Source organism: Nicotiana tabacum, chromosome 3 (genome assembly GCF_000715075.1).
Source record: "Nicotiana tabacum cultivar K326 chromosome 3, ASM71507v2, whole genome shotgun sequence".
In the NCBI taxonomy this organism is placed as follows: domain Eukaryota; kingdom Viridiplantae; phylum Streptophyta; class Magnoliopsida; order Solanales; family Solanaceae; genus Nicotiana; species Nicotiana tabacum.
In genome coordinates this window covers 159953538-159963364 of record NC_134082.1, presented here as the reverse complement: position 1 = coordinate 159963364, position 9827 = coordinate 159953538, and positions in this window count along the sequence as shown.

The following is a 9827-nucleotide window of genomic DNA, read 5'->3' as shown; positions in this document are numbered from 1 at the left end:
ATAGCCAAGGATATGTAGGCAGCTCAGATACCAGGGCTCGGTCACATTCTCCTTCCTCTTAGTTTTTTTGTCTCCTCAATAAAAGGGTCGGGTCAAAAAACATGTCTAGTCATTCTTTGTCTGAAAATACTTCGTATTTTCAGTCAAAGAGGGGCAGTTGTAAACATGTGATTTTTGAACTTACCCAAATTTTTTATATTTTAGCATGTAAATATTTAATGTAGGCCTAATATAGCTATTTCAACTATTTTTGACTACTTTACTTTATTTTCGTCATAAAAATGAAAGATTACAAAAAATATTTTAGCTTACATATCTTTCATAAATTTAAATAAAAATATACAAAAATAGTACCTTATTTTTTATATTTACATAATCTTGAAAATACAAAAAATATGTTGCATTCGCATCTAGGATTTAATTTTTGCATTTTTAAATTAGTTAATAATTTATCTGCTTTACAAAATTGAAAAAATCACAAAAACAAAATGTATTTTGCATTTTATTGTTTAATTTCGAATTTTTGTAATTTATTTTAATTTGGTATTTAATTAGGTGTGGTAATTATTATTCAGAGATAATTAAATTAATTTGGTAGAATAATTAGGTTTAGGGGTTGTTCAATAAGGGTAATGCTTACCTAACTTTAGGAAGCTTCTACAATGGTAGGGTCTAAGAAATGCACTACTAAATTAAATAAAAGCACTAAGCTAGTGTAGATAATTGAAAAATGGGAATGGGTAATGGAAATGGCACTAACTTAATGCCCATTTAAGGGATGAAAATCATGGTCAGAGGGGGAGAACATTCAAAGAGGGTAGAAGGCTAGGAAATTCGGAAAGTAAAAAAAAAAGGGGGCGGAGAGAGCGGTATACACTCGATATACACTCTGGATACACTGGATATACAGGGGCAGAGAGCTAAGAAAACTTGGAAGGGATTCTAAGAGAGATATAGGAAGCGAGATACACAGAAATAGATACAGAAAAAAAAATCAAAAACGATTGAAGAATTTCAGAAAAATACACTGTTTCGTTGAGTCATTTGGTATTTTCTGAAGTTTTCTTCTAGTATGGAAACAATTCCTGGTTAGCTGATAATAAAAAGGGTTTAAGTCGAGTCGAGTTTGAGGTCTGCTGATTCACTAAGATTGAAATTAGGGTCTGACTATCGTATCACATCCCTTGGTTTCAAAATTAGTCTGCTGGTTCATTTTCTGGTGTTGAATACTACTGCTGCTGTTGGTTACTGTTGATACCTCATTTTTCTGCTTCCTTCTTTCATTTCCAGGTGCACACTTGAACTCAAATTGATGTAGTTTTGAGATGAACATGAAATGAAAGTACTCAGACATTTGTTTACTGGATGATGCATGTTTGGACGACTATACATCTGTAGTTAAGTAGATATTAATGATATGTAACTGTGTAGTGTAGTCTAATTGGATTTATATTCACATGAAACTCGTACTGCGTAATTTGTACCTAATTGGACTGTTTGGGACTGTTAATTTGTGGTTATCCAGTTGTAGCCTTAGTATAGCTTAGAACTTGCTTTAGTTTAACGGTTTTGTTTTAAAAAATAAAAAAAATCAGAAATAGTTTGGGTGTTGCAATTAATTTTGAGATCAGCATATGATATCCACATTAATTTTAATTTCAAGCTGAAGAGACGTCTCAAATAACTTTGTATTGCAGTAGCTAAGATCAGTAGATTAGTTACTCATATCAACATCTGCGTTTCATTAAGTAGTTTAGTTTAGGTGTATGATGATTAGATGTGAATAAAGTGTGAAGTTAGGCTATTAACCTGTTCGTGTTAGTGTAAGTAAAATCTCGTAATTAAGTTGCTTAACCTGCTCATCTGAGGTTTATATTCATGACTATTTTTATTAAAATTCAATTCACGTTTCCCAGTTTGTTTTGCCTTTAGTAATATCCAGAAGTTCACTAGTAGGTAAATAGATAAGAAAAATCTGAATTTTAGAATATAAATCCAATCCAGTCGGTTTAGACGTCTAGTTGTTTTGAATTTTATTGAGATGAGCATATGAGTATGTCAAGTATTGATTTGAATAAATGTGAAATAGCTCCATCATTTACAAGTTAATAAGCTTGATTGTCAAGGGTGGGCCTGAATGAAGTCTGTCCGAAGCCCAACTTGAGTTTTGACTGTGTCTTATTCTTACTGGGTTGAGCTTGAAGCCCAAGGGAATTACTGAAATTTTGAATAAAAGTCAAAGACGTAAATATATTAGTTCTTGAACAATACTAATTAATTAGGGCTTTTTCTGTTATTATTAGAGACAAACTAAGTAGAAAATTGTAGTTTGCTTTAGGTTGGCCTTTAAATAATAAATGAGGCGAGCCCTGCTAAACAAAAATGCATAAATTGCGGGGTCCTCTTAAATGTCTATAATAAAATACTTAGAATTCGAGATGGGCCGTGTAGCGAATTTCAAAGCCCTCCCCAAAGATAATAACGCATTAGTCACTTTAGGTGCGCTTTTAATAATTTACCTTCTTAAACTCGGGTGTGCATTTCATGTGACCCAAATCAAATCCCAAAAATGTTGAATAAAATGTGTTCAGGATTACGGGTGCATTTCATGTGACGCAATCCAAAGATACGTTTTAAACGACGTTCAATTTTCTCTAAAAATAATTGAATAAAAGCGGTTGAAAGCTAAAATTGGCACATAGGTTCAACATGTATTAAAATCAGATAAATTAGCTGAATATGACAGTTGAGCGACCGTGCTAGAACCAGGGAATCCGGGAATGCCTAACACCTTCTCCCAGGTTAACAGAATTCCTTACTCAGATTTCTGGTTTGCGGACTGTTAAACAGAGTCATATTTTCCTCGATTCGGGATTCAATCGGTGACTTGGGACGCCATAAATCTCCCAAGTGGCGACTCTTAATTTCTTAAAATAAATCTCGTTTCGATTGTCCTTTAATTAGAAAAACTCCCTTTACATATACCCTTTTTTGGGGTGTAGGTGAAAAAGGAGGTGTGACATGTACTACCTATTCTTCAGAGCGGCTGACAGGGATTTATATCCGGGAGATTGTTCGGTTGCATGGTATTCCGGTTTCCATCATCTCAAATAGAGATACTCAGTTTACTTCCCAGTTTTGGAAATCTGTTCAGCGAGAGCTGGGTACTCAGGTGGAGTTGAGCATAGCTTTTCATCCTCAGACGGACAGACAGTCCGAGCGTACGATTTAGATATTGGAGGACATGTTGCGCGCTTGTGTTATTGACTTTGGAGGTTCATGTGATAAGTTTCTACCGCTTGCAGAGTTTGCTTACAACAACAGCTACCAGTCGAGTATTCAGATGGCTCCGTATGAGGCTTTGTACGAGAGACGATGTAGATCTCCAGTTGGTTGGTTCGAGCCGGCGAGGCTAGACTATTGGGGACAGATTTGATTCAGGATGCTTTTGAGAAGGTGAAGGTGATTCAGAGAGGCTTCGTACAACGCAGTCGTGACAGAAGATTTATGCAGACCGGAAGGTTCGAGATATGTCCTACATGGTCGGTGAGAAGGTCTTGCTGAAAGTTTTGCCCATGAAGGGTGTTATGAGATTTGGAAGGAAAGGAAAGTTGAGTCTGCGGTTCATTGGGCCTTTTGAGGTGCTTCGGAGGATTGGGGAGGTGGCTTATGAGCTTGCTTTGCCACCCAGCCTGTCGAGTGTGCATCTGGTATTTCATGTTTCTATGCTTTGGAAGTATATTGGGGATCCGTCTCATATTTTAGACTTCAACACGGTTTAGTTGGATGATTATTTGACCTATGAGGTGGAGCCAGTAGCAATTTTGGGTCGTCAGGTTCGAAAGTTGAGGTCAAAGGATATAGCTTCAGTGAAAGTGCAGTGGAGAGGTCGGCCCATGGAGGAAGCTACCTGGGAGACCGAGCGTGAGATGCGGAGCAGATATCCTCACCTATTTGAGGCTTCAGGTATGTTTCTTGACTCGTTCGAGGACGAATGTTTGTTTAAGTTGGGGAGGATGTGACGACCCGACCAATCGTCTCATGAGTTGCCGCTCCGTTTTCCCCTATTTCAACTTATTTACGCTTCGTTATCCGTATTTTATGTGATCGGGTTGATTAGTTCGAGTTCAGAGAGGATTTGGTAATAAATGAGACACTTAGTCTCTTTTAAGAAGGCTTAAGTTGGAAAAGTCAACCGAATGTTGACTTATGAGTTAGAAGGCTCGAAAGTGAGTTCTGATGGTTTGGTTAGCTTCGGGAGGTAATTTGTGACTTAGGAGCTCGATCGGAATGGGTTTTGGAGTTGTAGAGAAGATTTAGACTTAAGTTGGCGAAATTGATATTTTGGCGGTTCCGGTTGATAGGGGAGATTTTGATATAGGGGTCTGAATGGAATTCTGAGAGTGTCAGTAGTTTCGTTGTGTCATTTGGGATGTGTGTGCAACATTTTAGGTCATTCGGACGAGATTTGATAGACTTTTCGATCGAAAGCATAATTTAAGAGTTCTTGGAGTTCTTAGGCTTGAATCCCCTATTAAATTGGTGATTTGATGTTGTTATGAGCGTCCTGAGGTTTTGAACAAGTTTGAACGATGTTATGGGATGTGTTGGTACAATTGGTTTGAAGTTCCGGGAGTTCCGGGTAGGTTCCGAGATGTTTTAGGCCGAAAATCATAACTGTAGCAGGTCCAGAAAGGTTGCAGGCCTTGGAACCCACCCGCGCGGACCGCACAAAAGGGAGTGTGGTTGCGGTATGTTCTGTGCGAACCGCACAAAATGAAGTGCGTCCGCGGTGATTTTGTGCGGGCCACGGTGGGTTTGAGCGGATCGCGGTGCTTTTGCGCGGACCGCGGTGGTTCTGTGCGGACCGCGGAGGCTGAGATCTGAGGGTACTCTATACATACGAGGTTTTGGATTTTATTTGATATTTTGACCTACAAAGCTCGGATTTTGGTGATTTTTCGAAGGTTTTTCAAGAAATTCATCGGGGTAAGTGATTCTAACTCAGATTTGGCTAGAGTACATGAATCTATCATTGAATTTATGATTTGTGATGGAATTTGGGAAGAAAATTGTGAAACCTTTCAAAAATATAAAATGATTGTCACACCTCCTTTTTTCGCCCCGCGAGGGTACAAGGAGTTTTTTCCAATTAAAGGACAATCGAAACGGGATTTATTTATTTATTTCAGAGTCGCCACTTGGGAGATTTAGGGTGTCCCAAGTCACCAATTTAATCCCGAATTGAGGAAAAGAATGACTCCATATTACAGTCTGCGAACCAGAAATCCGGATAAGGAATTCTGTTAACCCGGGAGAAGGTGTTAGGCATTCCCGAGTTCCGTAGTTCTAGCACGGTCGCTCAACTGTCATATTCGGCTTATTTATCTGATTTTAATACAATTATGAACTGGTGTGCCAATTTTAACTTTTTACCACTTTATTATTATTATTTTCAAAAGAATGTAAACATCGCTTAAAACACGTCTTTGGACTGCGTCTTATGAAATGCACCCACAATCCGGAACACATTTTATTTGATGTTTTGGGATTTGGATTTAGGTCGCATGAAATGCACACCCAAGCTTAAGAAAGTAAACTATTAAACACGCGCCTAAAGAGACTATCGCGTTATTATTTTGGGAAGGTCGTGAAATTTGCTAAACGGCCCGTCCCAAAAACTAAGTATTTTAATATATACATTTAACGAGGGCCCGCAGCTTGTGCGTTTTATTTGGCGAGGCTCGTCTCATTTTTATTTTAAAAGGATATCCTAAAGCGACTACATTCTTCTATTTTTCGTCTCTAATGAAAGAGGAAAAATGATCCTAACCCCATTACATACTTGAAATTGTTATAGTCTATCTCCGAACAAAATTTATAAAATCCGAATGCGAGGACGCATATAGGTCATCCGTTTGCCAAATCATGGGCCTGGGTCCAATGCATATGGTATTACACTGGACCTGGGCCACCTTCATTCCGATGTGGGCCTAATTAACTGTTTCTACACCTATTCGTGAATTTGCAAAGCTGAAAGATAAACTGGCACTATTTCATTTAACAGTTTGTAGCAAATTTTAAAGTAAGCGATCTGTTGGCATGAAAAAACTTAAAGATCTAGTTTTAATCCTAATTCAAACCATTTGCGTACTGAAATTAGACTGTCATGACAATTAGAAGTATATTGGCCTAATTCTAGTTTGACATGCATCTTTACAAACAAACTGAGATAAGCAGGGTGCTCTTTAGCATCCTATCCTTCTTTTAACTAAGGGCCTACATAGGGAGCTCATAAACTAAATGACTGCGTATGTTAAAACTGTCCAGTTATACAGCTCCTTGGCAGGAGTCTACATATCAATGATACATAAAATGGCTTTAGTACAATCAGTAAAGAAAACTAAATTCAGTTTATAACTTCAACTTCTTCATGTGTATATTCATGCTTCAAATGTCAACTTCAACATGGAATTACATCAGCTTAGTATATGTACCTGGATTTAGACAACAAGAGCCAGAAGAAGAAAAGAATATCAGCAGCAAGCAGCAATGGCACAACAGCAAATTCAGCAACATAGCAGCAGCCAAAAATAGCCCAACAGTAGATTAAAACACAATAATAGCTTCAGAAAATGCCACGCAGCAACACCAAATGCACCAGAAAATCCTAGAATACAACCCAAATACCCCAACAGCAATATAAACCACCACAATATGATCAAACTTGAGTTTGCAACAGAAGAGGGACCAACAGACTTTCAGCAAATTTCCACAACTCTCAATGCAACAGTAACAATGTGAATACTGATTTCAAATAGTAAAAGTAAAGTAGATTTCTCTTCTTTCAATCTCTCTCTGGTCTCTTACGATAAGAAAAACCAGCCTATGCTCTCAAAACTAAACTGACCTCTCCAAGGTGGAAAAACCAGCCTCGTTTTTGCTCTTTTTTTTTCTCTGGACACTTAATAATCTTCCATCCCTTTGCTCTCAATACTAAACTGACCTCTCAAAATTCGAAGACCAGCCCCCTTTTTTGTTCTAAATAAACCTATTTATAGGCAGAAATGGCAGGCCCCCAGGCTGCCTTGATTCCTTTTGCCTTCAACTCTGCCCATAACTCCTTTAAACTAATCAAAACTCCCCAATGCCCATCCTCTTGACAGCCCGCTAGCATGTGTTTTCTGCCCAAAGGTATGGGCAGCCTTTAATATTTAATCACCCCCATGCTACCAAGTTTGGTTCCCCACTATTACATTAGTTTAAATCCTGTTTCAGTACCCTATCGTCAACTCACTTAAACTAGTCATTTCTACTCTTTTCAAACCCCCAAATTACCCCTGTTAAACCCTGATTATTACTGTATTATCCTACTGCAACAGTAGGACATTTTGAACTTCTGAAAGTTCAAATTCAAAGCTGCCCTAGACTGAGTTCTAATTATTTGCATTGCAGTTACAAACCATTTTCAAACAATGTCAAACATCCAATGAACGGCAATGATTCGATCCATCCTATGAAGCTATATGACTTAGAATATTTGAACATTCAATGCTATAAAGCTAATCGATGACGTTTATCTAATCAACTATACTAATCATTACGTAGAATAATCAGTCGATCAAACAAATGACATGAACGGGGCATTAACTGCCTTCAACCATTTTGCACGACATAGGGAATCTATATGACTGACGACATTAATTAACTCGAGCATGTATATCACAAAACGTATTCAAACACAAATAAAATAACAATCGACCAAATAAAAGGTCTTATGAGGACGGAACAGAATTAAAGGAAAAATGACAGAAAAATCAAACAAATTAAACTAGCATGTAAACAAACACAAATAGCACACAAACAGAAGGAAAGAAAGGGAAATTTATATCTGAAACTTAAAAACAAAATGACCCATGCTCGAACTGGACTCGACCCTTTTTGAGGTCGAACGGACTTTAATCGAAGTGTTCTCGACTGAGAACACCTCGATTAAGGTCTATTAGACCCCAACCTGCTATTGATTTGGACGGACCCCCATGGATTCGATTTTTAGGGTTCTTGAGCTTAGATTTGTGGTTCGAAGAGTTCTACCTAGATTCGAACAAAACCAAAGTTGATTAGGGTATGAGGGATGTCAGGGGAGTGACTGGGGTGAATTTGGGACTCATCAGGTGACTTAGGGTTTTGGCTCGAATCTTTGATTGAAGATTCGAGCACCCTGGAGGTGATTCGAAGTTAAGTGACCAGGGATTTGTGTTCAGGGTGGCTTGTAGGTCCAGTGGTGTAGCTATGGTGATCACCGGATTCCTTGCCGCCGGGTTTACGTTGAAAGGGAGCCAGGGCGGCTGCTAGGGTTTCGGGGGTGTTTGGGATCTTTTCTGAGAGAGACGAAGGAACAGGGTGGGGTGCTTGGATAGGGGGCGGGGTAAAAGGGTTAGGTTTATATACGACTTAGGGGTTTAGATCCTGGCCGTTGGATCGGGTGAGATCGATGGCCAAGATCTATTCACAGGAGGGGGACGACGTCGTTTGGGCGTAGTGGTGGGTGAGACCGGGTATGGGAATGGATCGGGTCAGGTCAACGGGTCTAGGGGAGGGCCTGGATCAGTTGGATCAATGGAGTTGGACAGCTCAAATCAACATGCCTGAAACGGCGTCGTTGAGGTTTAATGAGCGGCCTGATCGGGACCGTTCATTTGAATCAAATCAACGGCTCAAGACGGGGACGCTGATACGACGCCGTTTAGGGTCGTGCCTGGGTAGCCTGGGTTTGGACTGGATCAATGTGGTTGGTTTGGTCCTGAAAGTTTGGTTCCACCTGGCCCAAACCAGGTTTCCTTGATATTATACCCATTTAGGATTACCAAAATTAAACAAAAATCCTAAATAAATTGTAGAATCAACAATAAAATTACATACATATTATTTGATACCCATAATAATTAACACACAATTTATCATTAAATAAAATCACGCAATGACAAGAAACACACATGCATATTTTTGTGATTTTCTTTTAACCAAATTATGGTTAATTATTTCCTAAATGTGCCATTAATTCCTAAATGCATGCCCCCATGTATTTTTGTGTTTTCAACTATAGTAAGGTGATCATCTATGGACAGAACAATTATCAAAATGTCACCCAAATTCTCAAAATTGTACCCGAAGGTAACTTGTTTTATTTTCGATTTCTTTTGGAGTAGTTTCCGTGAATCAAAAATCACGTGCTCACAGCTGCCCCTCTTTGTCCGAAATTACAGAGAGTTTTTGTGCAAAGATAAAATGAGCGGGTACGAGCGATTTTTGCCCGTTGGAGTACTCCGTGTGAAGCATTTTTGGAAAAATATTTAACCAAACCCTTGCCTCCAAGGTTTCCTACATATCACTGGCTAAAAGGGAATCAGGTTAATGTAGTTCGGGAAATTTTGGTAGCTGGGACTACCGTGAGACTGCAATGTTGCTGATGTTGCATGCTATTACCACTGCTTACCGATCTCCTTGTTACACCGTGCTTAAAAGAAAACAAGAAGCTAGGTTACACTACGGATCATAAGATCTCGTCTATCTTTAACTTGTTCTTGTTGCCTTGCTTTCTTGTCGGCTCGTGCCTCCTCCGGTGCTTTTCTTCCATGAATTTGGGGATGATACTGGCCTTTTGCCTTTCTGAATACCAGTTTTCATCATTTTGTTCGGTCTGCTGGGGATATGGCTTCCTTCATTAAGCTTTTCGGCGGTTCCTCTGGGGACACGACTTTCTTCATCAGATTTGTTATGCCGGGCATAATTCGATGTTCACAAGCCGCGTCTTTTCTTCCTTTTGA